Here is a 14,614-nt window from a genome sequence, read left to right on the forward strand (position 1 = left end):
TTCCAAGAAGAATTAGTACCAATCCTGCTGAAACTCTTCCAAAAGATTGAAGAGAGGACACTTCTCAACACAGGAACGTCTCCATCTCTAAATACATCTGCTGCATTATTTCCTTCAAAAGGGGCCTCTGCTTGCTTATTTCTAAGCCACACCAATCTTTCCAGTTTCAGTGATGGAATGTGGCCCCCTAGTTACACTTAGGGGTTATTTAAACATAAAATTAACTTCACCCAGTGGTTTCACAGTACTTGTTACTTCAGACATCATTTCAGGTAGCTTATACTTGGTCAGCGTTCATCAGTGCCTTCATACTCACACACAGGGTGGAATCACCAAGGAGATCATGTCAGCTGCCAACATAAATTTGTGAGTAAGACAGAATTACTACGTATTTTTTTTCCCTTCGGAATTGTGCAATGTTTTCTGTGGGGTCTGAAGTGCAGACCCTGGAGGAACAATGATACAGAACCTATCTGGGTATACAGGAGTCTGAAAGACATTTTCCCTGGAAATTCAAATATGTACCAGAGAGAAGACAGTTATTAGAGAGGGTGCTTCACTCACACAGTCTAAATTGGATCTGATTATTGTCCTGTTAAAAGGAGAGAGTACCTTCAGTAGGACATCCACACAGTAAGAGGTAGTATGGCAGTTAATTTCAGTGCAAGACAAAATCAACCTTTCTATATTTTGGAAAAAAACTTCTATTTTTTCATGGAAATTAGATACACTTTACTAGTTTATTGAGTTAAAAAGTTGAAGATCCCTCATTTTAAAAGGCCTTTTTATGTGAAGTAGAATTTCTAATTGACAGATTTGGAAATCAATCTGAACTGGACATACTATGGATTCAACACACAGATGAGATTTCATCAATAACATTACCTTGACATGGATCTGATACCCACTTTCAAAAGAATCCTATAAAAAATTGCTTCAGAGCCCCTTTGATATTGCAATAGTGCAGCAGAACCCAAAGTAAACAATTGCCTGTTAACCAGTTATTTCAAATATCGACCAAAAAGCCAACAGGTGATTTTTGTGTGCAATTTTTAAAAACAAATGGTAAGTTGATATATCAAATCTGCACAGCGCTGCCCCTTCACAGAAGGCAAGAAAATGCAGGCTCATCGTGTTGGAGGCTGCCCTGGGTGCTGTAGGCTGGGAAAGTGGGCTTCCTTCAGGATCTGGTTGATGTGGAAGTACAGGCCTTGGCATAGTGCAGGCGGCTCGGGGCCAGGCTGAGGAGTATTGGGGCTGGATCTGTTGATGATCTGGTTTAAGCTGCTTTCTGGCCCAATGTCCTGTCTGGGCCATTGCTGCTGCTGCTCCTACCTCTGTCACTGCTTGAAGACTCCGTATCCCAGGAATCCTGAAAGACAGGGTTTCTACTACTTTTGGTCTGGGGTGTGGGTGGGGGGGTGTGGGTGGGTGGGGTGGAGGTGGGGAGGTGGAAAGATGGTTGTCTTCTTCGTAGCCACCAGCTGGTGGAGGGGAGTGACAGGGCACCTCTCCAGGAGAAGCAGGAACAGGGGGGGTTGTTTTTTCGGCGGCCACCACGTCCACCCTCTCGGGCATTGCCTCTCGCTGCCTAAAAGGCTGATCTTTATATGTTAATACGGAGACCACTTGTTAAGGGCCTTTCTTTCTTTGTGTTCACAAAGCTCCTTGTTATAACACTGTAATGGCCTATGACACTGTGGGCAAAGCAAGTCACATGGCCAGACTTCACTCCAAAGAGCATAGAAAACTATAGTCCTATTGATATGTTTTTTTAAGGCAGAGAGTCAGTGAACAGCCAAAATGATTATGTGGTTCTCATTTCTGGTCAACATGTATTCATATCTCTCACCCTTCCATAAGCCAAATAACTCACCTCTCTCCAAGGAAAATAACTCATTGCCCCACCTAGTTATAGCATCTTACTCAATATTTGATATCTATGGGTGATGTTCAAGAGTCTCTTTTTCAGATCCAGATGTAGCACCTCTACATCTGGGGACTTCATGACTAAAAAGACAACTAATCTGTCCCATCACCTCACATTCAATATATACTGGTGAAATGGGGAAGGATAGCAACATCCAACACTCCCATTCAGAAAGGGGAAGGGTGGGAGATACATGGCACTTACAGAATCATAGCAATTCCATAGAATTCCACTAGCAGGCAATTTGGGGAGACTCCTTTCAGGGAGCTAGGAAATGTGCCTTAATTATGTCCAGATTCTGCTTTCTGGGAGATTTCCCAGCCCATTGTTCTCCATGCCTTCTTGGAGTTTCTTCTTTTTCCATGAGCTTCGTTGGTTATAGGCTGAAGTGGACACTGGAGAATAGGCCTTCCTTGGGTGCTCAGCAGGTTTCTCTGGCATCTTTCTGTCTGTAGAAGGTTGGCACCCAAGTGTTATATTAAATATCCAATTGTCATGTTCCTTTTTAAAACTAAACTGGTAGTTCTTTCATCAGAACAACTCTCAAAAATCTTTGTTGGCTTCTTATCAGTTTGATTCTAGTCAGCCTCATGGGTCAATATCCAGATTTGCTATTCCTAGATTTGCTGTATTTCTCATCTTTCTCACTACTGTGCATACCTCTCTCCCTTTATTTAATTTTGTGTATCTTTGCTCTAGGAGGCTTCAGTTGGAGCCTAGAATTTTAGCCTCTTTCTCCCTGAACCATTTTATCCTAAGGGAAAGAATTTACTGGATGCCACATTAATCAACTCTGAAATCTTTATATCGAGTGTGATGGTCGTACCTTTATTTTGATCCTTACCCAAAGTTGAGATGGCGTCAACTGTTGTTCCTTCAAAGGCCTTGTTCTGGTTTGCTAATGCTGCCATTTTGCAAAACTCCAGAAACAGATTCGCTTTTATAAAAGGGCTTTATTTGGTTACAAGTTAAAGTCTTAAGGCCATAATAGTGTCCAAGCTAAGTCTTCAACAATAGGGTACCTTCGCTGAAGGATGGCCAATGGTGTCTGGAAAACCTCTGTCAGCTGGGAAGGCACATGGCTGGCATCTGCTTGCTCCCAGGTTGTGTTTCAAAATGGCGTTCCCCAAAATGTCAGTGTCAGCTTCCAACAGCCATCTTCAAAATGTGTCTCTCAGTTGCAGCTAGCTCTGAGCTCTTTCTGTCTGAGCATTTATAGGGCTCCAGTGAACTAATCAAGGCCTATGCTGAATGTGTGGGGCCATACCTTCATGAAAATGATCTAATCAGAGTTATTGCCTACAGTTGGGTAGGTCACATCGCCATGGAAACATCCAATCAAAAGGTCACACCCAAATCAAAAATATTAGTCAATCTGCCCCCACAAGATTGCATCAAAGAACATGTTTTTTTCTGGGGGACCTCTTTGAACCCTACACGTCTTTGAATTTGAACTCTGTTTTCTTACATTCCTGCTAGCAAACCAACCATTCTTTTCTGAACTCATTTCTTTCTTGAAATACCCTGTCAGAAACAGCCAACAGTTGCCAACACATACTACTAATTTCTGTTTTCTGGGTTCTTCCCCTAATGCTTCAGATTAATTAGTTATCACATCTGCTTTGTAAATTACCATAGGCCATGGTTTTACCAATTGTTTTGCCACTGCAGTAGATGGATTGCCATTCTTCCAGCTTCTAACAGTTTTTTTCCTGTCTTTGGACTAGCACCTGAGACTAAAACACATATTTTGGACTTTTTGTTGTGATAGTCTCAACTTCTAGATATTAATTTCTTTATCAGTCAGCTGTGCTAGATTATGCTGTGGTATGAAACAACCGAAAAATCTCAATGACAGCAAAGGTTATTTCTTGCTTAACTATATATTTATCATGGTTTAGCTAGGAGCTGTGCTCTGTGTTGCCTTATTCCTAGTCCCAGACTGAAGGATTGTCTATTACCTGTTCTAGAATATTGCCTGACCCTGTGGCAAAGGGAAATGGTGTATGGTGATTCATGCCCTGGTTCTTGAAGCTTCCATGTTGAAGTGTCACTTTCGTATTTCATGAGCCATAGCAAGTCATGTATCCATACCTAATTCACGGTGAGCCCATATTTTTGGAACTTGGTGAGAGAACTATTTGGTAAACAGCACTGGTGACTAGTGCAGTACCTATTCAGAAAAGAGATTTTTTTCTTTTCCTGTTATGTTTTCAAAATGGTTTCTAATGATATATAGAAAGGTTTTTAGTTTTACATTTGTTGTTACCAGTTACTTTATCAAACTTTTTAATGAAGTCTAATTTTTTCTCAGCTTTTGTTATTATGGTCTTCAGCTTACTATGGCATATTATTTATTTAAAAAAATAATTTTCTCTCTTCCCTTCTGTTATAGATGTCTCTTGCTTGAAATTTTTTTTTCTTTTTTTACATCAATTAGAACCGGGTTTCTTACCAAGGGGTTGGTGCACTCTCTGTTCCCAGCATCCTAAACCCTTTGAAGTTGACAACATATAATTGTGTTTTTTCTTAGGGAAATAGTTTCTTACTTTCATCAGTGTTTCAAAGGGGCCTGTTCCCCAAGAAAGATTAAAGACCACTGAGTTAGAAATTCCAGAATACTGGTGAATTACAGCAATAATAATGGTCATTCTTGTCTTGCCCATTTAATAAGAATTTCTCTAGTGTTTTCATCTCCCAACTTTCCCACGAGTGGACCCATAGTTTAAGTATAAATCTTATTTCAAGTCATTAGTCAGCTCTTCCTCCCACCCTCCTCCTGGAGCTGTCCAGTAAGTCTTCTGTCCCCAGGCTCCAAACTGTACTTGTTGCTGTGCCTGTTGTATGGCTGCATTCCTGTCATCAGTCACAGTGGGGAGTCCCTGTGTTATATCTCCAATTGCCTGGCCTCATGTTTTCTCTCTTGGATTATCTATTGTTTTGGTGGAACACATACTCAGTAGCTTTCTGAGGAAGGGTGCATAGGAGATAAATATTTTGAGCTCACGTTTGAAAATCTGTTTGAAAGTCCTTTATTAATATTTGATTAATTTGACTGGGATAGAAATAATTCTGTCATAAAGTTGAAGACATTACGCTATTAACTTCCAGTGTTGCTATTGAGACGTTCATTACTCTTCTGAGTCTTGGTCCTTTTTGACTTTAGGATCTTCTCTTTATCTCCCAGTGTAAAAATTTTTTACCATGTGCCTTGGAGTGTTTTGTCTTGTTTAGTCCATGTGCTGGATATTCAGTGGGCCCTTGATCTGGATACTCATATATTTAACTCTGAGATATTTTCTTGACTTATTTCATTGATGATTTCTTCCACTTAATATTCTATAATCTTGCTTTCTGAAACTTAGATCGTTTAGACTGATTATCTTATCTTCTTCTTTCTCCTATGTTTTAAAAATCTGTTTCTATTTAGTTGGTAATTTCCTAGATTTCATATTCTGATTTTTCAAAATAAATTTCTACTATTATAGTCTTAATTTTTAAGAGTTCTTTTAAAATTTTCTTAGGACATTAATTAGTTCTGAGTGTTGTAGGAGTCAAGTGGAGGAAGGGAGCCAGGGAGTGTGACTCACCATTCTGCATTTCCTGCAAACTTTCACTGCATATCCTAATTGTCTGGCATTCCTCTCTTTTGACATCTTCAGAAAGTAAAACTCTGGGCACCTCCTGGGTGGGGGAGGAACAGCTGACTGACTGTGTAACATGGAGACAGAGATTTGGGGCTATGTGTGTCTTATTGTTTCCTTTATATATTGTGCATATTTTATACCAATCCACTTTTTAGATCCACCTACATTCTCACTTCATGAAATTCCTGGTGTCTCTACATTCTCACTTCATGAAATTCCTGGTGTCTCCAATTCTTGAGACTTTCCGGGATTCTTTCATGTGATTCTGCTTGTGTTCTATACTCCCCACGGCTGCCTAAGATTTCAGCTTCTCTGGACTATTAAGTTACACAGTTCGTCCATCTGCTTTCTAGTTTCCAGTATTTTTCTCACTGTCATTTACTTTTCCATTTTCTTTGTCCTTGGGGGCTTAGGCCTTCTGTTTATTACCCTTTTACAATCACTTTATTAAGGTTTTGGGAAGGATTGGAAGTATGTGCATTGTATTGTGTGTGTCTCATTATCTTATCAAGTTACTTTTTTCATGTGATTCCTTGTCTTTTCATCTTTTCCTTTTGATTTTCCATCTAATCTTCTTTTGCACCAATTTCATAGAGGCCATGTCCTCTTGTACTCTATTGAGAGTACTAAACCATTTTCAGACTTTTCTTTTGGATCCATTACATTACTGTATCCAATAAGCTTTTTTTTCCCTCAAAATGTCCTTGATTAGAATATTTTATTTTTAACTTGGCTTGTGTTTTTTTTTTTTTTCCTACTTTTCAAAGTCATACCTGCCGCAATATGTTCTATGTCAACTAATAAGCTCTCTTAGTATTACCCAGGTTGGGGTTAACACTCTTCTCAGATCTATAACTGAGGGCAGGTTAACCTACATAAATCCTAGTCCAAATCTCAGTTTCTAGAAGGCTTTTGCTCCTATTAAATCTTTACCTACTCTCCTTCCCTGATTTTTTGGAACTGATAGAATATAGGAGAGCTAAAATTTGGAGCACTTGCTACCACCAGGATTCTTCCTTTCTTTGCCATCTCTTATATTGCTTTACTTATATGGGACTGTTCTTGGAATGTAATGTGTCCTTACAAATACCCTTCAACCTTCTTCCCAGTTGTTTCCTAGGAGTTCTTGCCCTGCCTCAAGGTATGAAAACGGGAGGAGTAGGAGGAGAGAGAAATGTGCATGCACACATATGATAGGCACAATGAGACACAGCACAAAGATCCGCTCCAGTGGGAATTTAAGGCTGGCTTACAATGGGTACAAAACTTGGGTGTCTGAATCAGATACCCAACAGAAGAGGATGTTTGAAGTGTTGCCTCAGTTTTATGAGCCTTAGACTAGTGATAGCATAACAAAAATTCTGAACAGGTTTTTCTTTTTTTTCTTTTTCTTTTTTATTCCCTGCACTCTACTGCCTGATTAACAATTAGTGGAAATCCTTCCTGATTCTGGTGTTAAGTTCTCTGTCAATTTTAGTTTTACATATACTTATTTCTTGGTTTATATTCTGAATCTTCAGAAATTGAGAGAGGTTGCATTGTGAACATCAAGATTTTAAACTGGAAGTCCATGCACCTTGACTTAAATCTCTCAGAAACCCATGACATAGATGGGACTGATGTCACAGCTCCACTTTTTTTTTTTTTTAAATTCAGTTTTATTGAAATACATTCATACACCATACAATCATCCATGATATACAATCCACTGTCCACAGTATGATAACATAGTTATGCGTTCATCAGCACAATCTATCTCTGAACATTTTCCTTACATCAGAAAGAACCACAACAAGAATAAAAAATAAAAGTGAAAAAAGAACACCCAAATCATCCCCCCATCCCACCCCATTTGTCCTTTAGTTTTTATCCCCATTCCTCCACTCATCCATACACTAGATAAAGAGGGTGTGATCCACAAGGTCTTCACAATCACACTGTCACCCCTTGTAATCTACATTATTATATAATTGTCTTCAGGAGTCCAGACTGCTGGGTTGGAGTTTGGTAGTTTCAGGTATTTACTTCTAGCTATTCCAATACATTAAAACCTAAGACGTGTTATCTATATAGTGCATAAGAATGTCCACCAGAGTGACCTCTCGACTCCATTTGGAATCTCTCAGCCACTGAAACTATTTCGTCTCATTTTGCATCCCCCTTTTGGTCAAGAAGATACTCTCAGTCCCACGATGCCGGGTCCACATTCATCCCTGGGAGTCATACTCTGCGTTGCCAGGGAGATTTACACCCCTGGGAGTCGGGTCCCACGTAGAGGGGAGGGCAGCGAGTTCACCTGTTGAGATGGCTCAGTTAGAGAGAGAGAGGGCCACATCTGAGCAACAAAGAGGTACTCAGGGGGAGACTCTTAGGCACCATTACATACAAGTTTAGACTCTCCTTTGTGGTAATGAGCTTCATAAGGGCAAGTCCCATGCTCGATGGCTCAGCACATCAAATCGCCAGTCCCAATTTTTGTGATAACATCAACACCAGTCCAGGTGAGGATGTCCAACACATCCGCACCTTCCCCCAGATCCTCGGGGCTGGGGAGGGGGAGGCTGTAAATATATTTTTTATTATCTGCCCAAATTACTCTGGGATGTGTCACTATTTCACTCCAGCCTATACTAACCTACTGTATCTCATTTCCTATTCCAAGTTCCATGCAATTGTGGTGTTTGAACAAATCGACTGTAGAGTTGTACCGTTTAGAAAATTTAGATCCTGTACCAAATAGATATCTATTCCCTTGGTCTCATATGAAAGGTGAAGTTTTAAAACACAATCAGTTTCAACCTTTACCCTTTGGCCTGGCTTGCCCTGGTCTTAACCAGATCTGCTTCATTCATATCACTAATTGAAGTCTGGGCTCTTTTTCAGCTTTTTTTTTTTTTTTTTTGACAGTGGCTGTATGCACTAATACTGACATTCATATCTGCCGAGCTCTAGCTCTGAGTTTCAGGTGTCTCAGAGATATGCATTGTTCCAGAGACCAATCAGGTTATACGCTAGGGGATCAGCATCTCAAAGTTTAGAGATAGGCCTTACAATTCAGGGATAGAGTTAACTGCTGTAAGAGCTTACAATCTAGGGACTATTACAATTATTGTGTCCACGTTAGGCTATGTTCTAAGATTCAATTCTGAGTTTACACATTGTAGTTAGTCCATATTGGTGAGGCATCATCCCTCTCACCATGTTTTCTCCAATACTTTTACTCCTATATATACATTTTCCTACAATTTGATAGAGATATATTCACATACCATACATTTATCCACAGTGTACAATCAGTTGTTCATGGTATCATCATAAAGTTGTACATTTATCACCACAATCAGCACTTGAACATACTGATTACTACAAGAAAAATTGTTTGTTTTTTTTTTTTGCAATAAGAAAAAATGATAAAAAGAAAAATAACATGTCATACAATACAATATACTACTAAGGACAGCAAATAACACCACTACCAAGAATCCCATATGACTCCCCTATATCCCCCTCTCATATACATTTAGCATTGGCATATTGCCTTTGTTACATTTAATGGAGGTATATTACAATGTTACTGTTGACCATAGACTCCAGTTTGCTTTGATTATGTTTTTTCCTGAATACCATCCCTTTTTCAAATTTCTACATGGTTGACATTTATTTGCTTTCCCACATGCAAAAACATTTTTATATTTGTATATTTAGTAACAGTCATTGGCCATTCCAGTTTTTGCCACGTTATACAGTCCCAGTCTTTATCATCTTTCTTTACCTCTGGTGTCATACATTCTCCTATCCCACCTCTTTCAGCTTTACTCACAGACATCTTTGTTCAGTGTACTTACAATACTGTGTTGCCGTCACACAGTATTATGCTATTTCTGGATCTATGCAATCAATCCTAAACATTCTGTAGTCCTTCAGCATCAAATGGCTGGTCTCTGCCCTCTGTCTATCTCCTGGTCACCTGTGTTGTCAGCTTTTAACTCCCAAAGTTTGTTCATTAATGTCTGTTCATATTAGTGAGACCATACAGAATCTGTCCTTTTGTTTCTGGCTAACTTCACTCAACATAATGTCCTCAAGGTTCATCCACATTATTACATGATCCATGTCTTTGTTCTGTCTTACAGCTGCATAATATTCCGTCATGTGTATATACCACAGTTTGTTTATCCACTCGTCCTTTGATGGACATTTGGGCTGTTTCCATCTCTTGGCAATTGTGAATAATGCTGCAATAAACATTGGTTTACAAATGTCTGTTTGTGTCTTAAGTTTCAGTTCCTCTGAGTATATACCCAGCAATGGAATAGCTGGGTCATATGGCAAATCTATATTTAGCTTCCTGAGGAACCTCCATACTGTCTTCCAGAGTGGTTGCACCATTCAACATTCCCACCAACAATGAATAAGTGTGCCTCTTTCTCCACATCCTCTCCAGCACTTGTCATTTTCTGTTTTTTGGATAATGGCCATTCTGGTAGGTGTGAGATGATATCTCATTGTGGTTTTGATTTGCATTTCCTTAATAGCCAGTGAAGTTGAGCATTTTTTCATATGCTTTTGAGCCATTTGTATTTTCTCTTCAGAAAAATGTCTGTTCATGTCTTTTGCCCATTTTTTAATTGGATTGTTTGTCTTTCTGTTATTGAGATGCAGGATTCCTTTATATATTCGGGATATTAAACCCTTATCTGATATGTGGTTTCCAAATATTATCTCCCATTGTGTAGGTTGCCTTTTGACTTTTCTGACAGAGTCCTTTGTTGTACAAAAGTGTTTAATTTTGAGGAGATCCCATTTGTCTATTTGTTCTTTGGTTGCTCGTGCCTTGGGTGTGAGGTCTAAGAAACCACCTCCTTTCACAAGATCTTTAAGATATTGCCCTACATTTTCTTCTAAGAGTTTTATGGTCTTGGTGCTAATGTTTAGGTCTTTGATCCACTTTGAGTTAATTTTGGTATAAGGTGTGAGATGGACATCCTCTTTCATTCTTTTGGAAATGGATATCCAGTTTTCCAAACACCATTTATTGAACAGGCTGCTCTTTCCCAGTTGCTTCGGCTTCACTGCCTTATCAAAGATCAGTTGTCCATAGATGTAAGGGTCTACTTCTGAACACTCAATTCGATTCCATTGATCAGTATATCTGTCCTTATGCCAGTACCATGCTGTTTTGAGCACTGTAGCTTTGTAATATGCTTCAAAGTCAGGTAGTGTGAGACCTCCCACTTCATTCCTCTTTCTCAAGACATTTTTGGCTATTCGGGGCATCTTACCCTTCCAAATAAATTTAGTTATTGGTTTTTCTATTTCTGTAAAGTAAGTTGTTGGGATTTGAATTGGTATTGCATTGAATCTGTAAATCAGTTTAGGTAAAATTGCCGTCTTAACTATATTTAGTCTTCCAATCCATGAACATGGTATGTTCTTCCATTTTTTCAGGTCTTGTTCAATTTCTTTTAGCAGCTTCTTACAGTTTTCTGTGTAAAGGTCTTTTGTGTCCGTGGTTAAGTTTATTCCTAAATACTTGATTCTTTTGGTTGCTATTGTAAATGGGATTTTTTTCTTGATTTCTTCCTCTTGTTGCACATTACTTGTGTATAGGAACACTACAGATTTTTGCATGTTGATCTTGTAGCCTGCTACTTTGCTGTATTCATTGACTAGTTCTAGTAGCTTTGCTGTAGATTTTTCTGGATTTCCTACATATAGAATCATGTCATCTGCAAATAGTGAAAGTTTTACTTCTTCCTCTCCCATTTGGATGCCTTTTATTTCTTTTTCTTGCCTAATTGCTCTAGCTAGAACTTCCAGCACAATGTTGAATAACAATGGTGATATTGGGCATCCCTGTCTTGTTCCTGATCTTAGAGGAAAAGCTTTCAGTCTCTCCCCATTGAGTGTGATGTTAGCTGTGGGTTTTTCATATATTGCCTTTATCATATTGAAAAAGTTCCCTTCTATTCCTATCCTTTGAAGTGTTTTCATCAGGAAAGGATGTTGAATTTTGTCAAATGCCTTTTCTGCATCAATCGAGATGATCATGTGGTTCTTCTGCTTTGATTTATTGACGTGGTGTATCATTAATTGATTTTCTTGTGTTGAACCAGCCTTGCATACCTGGAATAAATCCCACCTGGTCGTGGTGTATAATTCTTTTAATGTGCTGCTGGATTCGATTTGCAAGTATTTTGTTGAGGACTTTTGCGTCTATATTCATTAAAGAAATTGGTCTATAATTTTCTTTTTTGTAGTATCTTTGCCTGGTTTTGGTATTAGGGTGATGATGGCTCCATAGAAAGAGTTAGGTAGCTTTCCCTCTTCTTCAATTTTTTTGAAGAGATTGAGCAGGATTGGTACTAATTCGTTCTTGAATGCTTGGTAGAATTCACATCTGAAACCATCTGGTCCTGGGCTTTTCCTTTTTGGGAGCTTTTTGATGACTGTCTCAATCTCTTTACTTGTGATTGGTTTGTTGAGGTCATCTATTTCTTCTTGAGTTAATGTTGGTTGTTTATGCTTTTCTAGGAAGTTGTCCATTTCATCTAAGTTGTCTAGTTTATTAGCATATAGTTGCTCATGGTATCTTCTCATTATCTCCTTAATTTCTGCACGGTCGGTAGTTATATTTCCTTTCCCATTTCTGATTGCATTTATTTGCATCTGCTCTCTCTTTTTTTTTGTTAGCCTAGCCAGTGGTCCATAGATTTTATTGATTTTCTCAAAGAACCAACTTCTGGTTTTGTTGATTCTCTCTATTGTTTTCCTGTTCTCAATTGCATTTATTTCTCCTCTAATCTTTGTTATTTCTTCCCTTCTGCTTGCTTTGGGGTTAGTTTGCTGTTCTTTCTCTAATTCCTCCAGGTGAGCAGTTAACTCTTCAATTTTTGCTCTCTCTTCTCTTTTAATATAGGCATTTAGGGCAATAAATTTCCCTCTCAGCACAGCCTTTGCTGCATCCCAGAAGTTTTGATAAGTTGTGTTTTCATTGTCATTTGCCTCGAGGTATTTACTAATTTCTCTTCTAATTTCTTCCTTTACCCACTGGTTTTCTAAGAGGGTGTTGTTTAGCCTCCATATGTCTGTGAATTTTATGACCTTCTGCCTTTTATTTATTTCCAACTTCATTCCATTGTGGTCTGAGAAAGTGTTTTGTATAATATCAATATTTTTAAATTTGTTGAGACTTGCTTTGTGACCCAACATGTGGTCTATCCTAGAGAATGTTCCATGAGCACTTGAGAAAAAAGTGTATCCTACTGTTGTTGGATGTGGTGTTCTATAAATGTCTGTCAAGTCTAGTTCATTTATCATACAATTCAATATCTCTGTTTCTTTAGTGATCTCTGTCTAGATGTTCTATCCATTGATGAGAGTGGTGTCTTGAAGTCTCCAACTATTATTGTAGAGGTATCTATTTCTCCTTTCAGTGATCGCAGTGTTTGCCTCATGAATTTTGGGGAATTCTGGCTTAGTGCATAAATATTTATGACTGTTATGTTTTCTTGATGAATTGACCCTTTTATTAATATATAGTGTCCTTCTTTGTCTCTTTTAATTGTTTCGCTTTTGAAGTCTAACTTGTCTGATATTAATATAGCTACTCCCGCTTTTTTCTGGTTGTTGTTTGCATGAAATATCTTTTTCCAACCTTTCACTTTCAGTCTATGTTTGTCCTTGTGTCTAAAGTGAGTTTCTTGTAGACAGCATATAGATGGGTCCTGTTTTTTAATCCATTCTGCCAGTCTGTGTCTTTTTATTGGGGAGTTTAATCCATTTGCATTTAGTGTTATTACTGTAAGGGCAGTACTTTCTACTACCATTTTGTTTTTTGGAATTTATATGTCATATCTTATTTTTTCCTCTCCTTTTACCTTTCCTGATAATCTTCATTTCTGCACTCTTCTCCAACTCTCTCTCTCCTGTCTTTTCCTATCAGCCTGTAGCACTCCCTTTAGTATTTCTTGTAGTGCCAGTCTCTTATTCACAAACTCTCTCAGTGTCTGTTTGTCTGAACATGTTTTAATCTCTCCCTCATTTTTGAAGGAAAGTTTTTCTGGATATAGAATTCTTGGTTGGCAGTTTTTCTCTTTCAGTATCTTAAATATATCATGCCACTGTCTTCTTGCCTCCATGGTTTCTGCAGAGAAATCTGTACATAGTCTTATTGACCTTCCCTTGTATGTGATGGATTGCTTTTCTCTTGCTGCTTTCAGAATCCTCTCTTTGTCTTTGACATTGGACAATCTGACCAGTAAGTGTCTTGGAGTAGGTCTATTGGGATCTATTCTATTTGGGGTACGTTGTACTTCTTGAATCTCTAATTTTCTGTCTTTTATAAGAGTTGGGAAATTTTCAGTGAATTTGTCTTCTATTACTCTTTCTGCCCCTTTTCCCCTCTCTTCTCCTTCTGGGATATCCATAACACATATATTTGTGCGTTTCATGTTGTCACTCAGCTCCCTAAGACCCTGCTCATATTTTTCCATTTTTTTCACCATCTGTTCTTTTGTGTGTATGAATTTGAATGACCTGTCTTCCAGTTCACTGATCCTTTCTTCACAGCTCCACTTTTTTTTTTTTTTTTTTTTTTTTTTTTTTTTTTTTTTTTTAGCTTTTTTTTTTTTATTAAAACTGTGATAAGATTTTGTTACCAAGCAGCATTTGATAAGAGGTCCACTGTTTTTGGTAAACAATAAACATTTTTTATAACAGTTGTTGTATAGTAGGCTGGTGCTCTAAGACCAACAGAATGCATTTTAGCTCTTGATAACCCAGGGTTTGGGAATAGGGGTGGGGAAAATGGCCAAAATAAGGTATCCTCAAGGTCACAGAGTATTTTTTTGTTAAATAAATTAGATGCATTTATAAAGTCGTCAGTGATATTCAGGGAAGTAAAATTTGCCAAATTAGTTTCCTGTGCGCTATTAATAGTTAAAAAATTTAGGTATTCTAAAATCCCAGTATATGTTTCAGAAACCATATGATGGCTCTATTCTCCCTTATGCTTTTAAAGCACAGGGGATTGGCA

The 14,614-nt window shown here is 38.2% G+C and overlaps 1 protein-coding gene and 1 pseudogene across 2 annotated transcripts in view; one reads left to right on the forward strand and one right to left on the reverse strand.

Annotated features, from left to right (window-relative positions):
- The window catches only part of UMAD1 (UBAP1-MVB12-associated (UMA) domain containing 1), a 273,824-nt gene that overhangs the window by 41,464 nt on the left and 217,746 nt on the right, over window positions 1-14,614 (forward strand). The window lies entirely within an intron of this gene.
- LOC119534777 lies at window positions 1,128-4,581 on the reverse strand (annotated as a pseudogene).

Source organism: Choloepus didactylus, chromosome 5, assembly GCF_015220235.1.
Source record: "Choloepus didactylus isolate mChoDid1 chromosome 5, mChoDid1.pri, whole genome shotgun sequence".
Classification (NCBI taxonomy): Eukaryota; Metazoa; Chordata; class Mammalia; order Pilosa; family Megalonychidae; genus Choloepus; species Choloepus didactylus.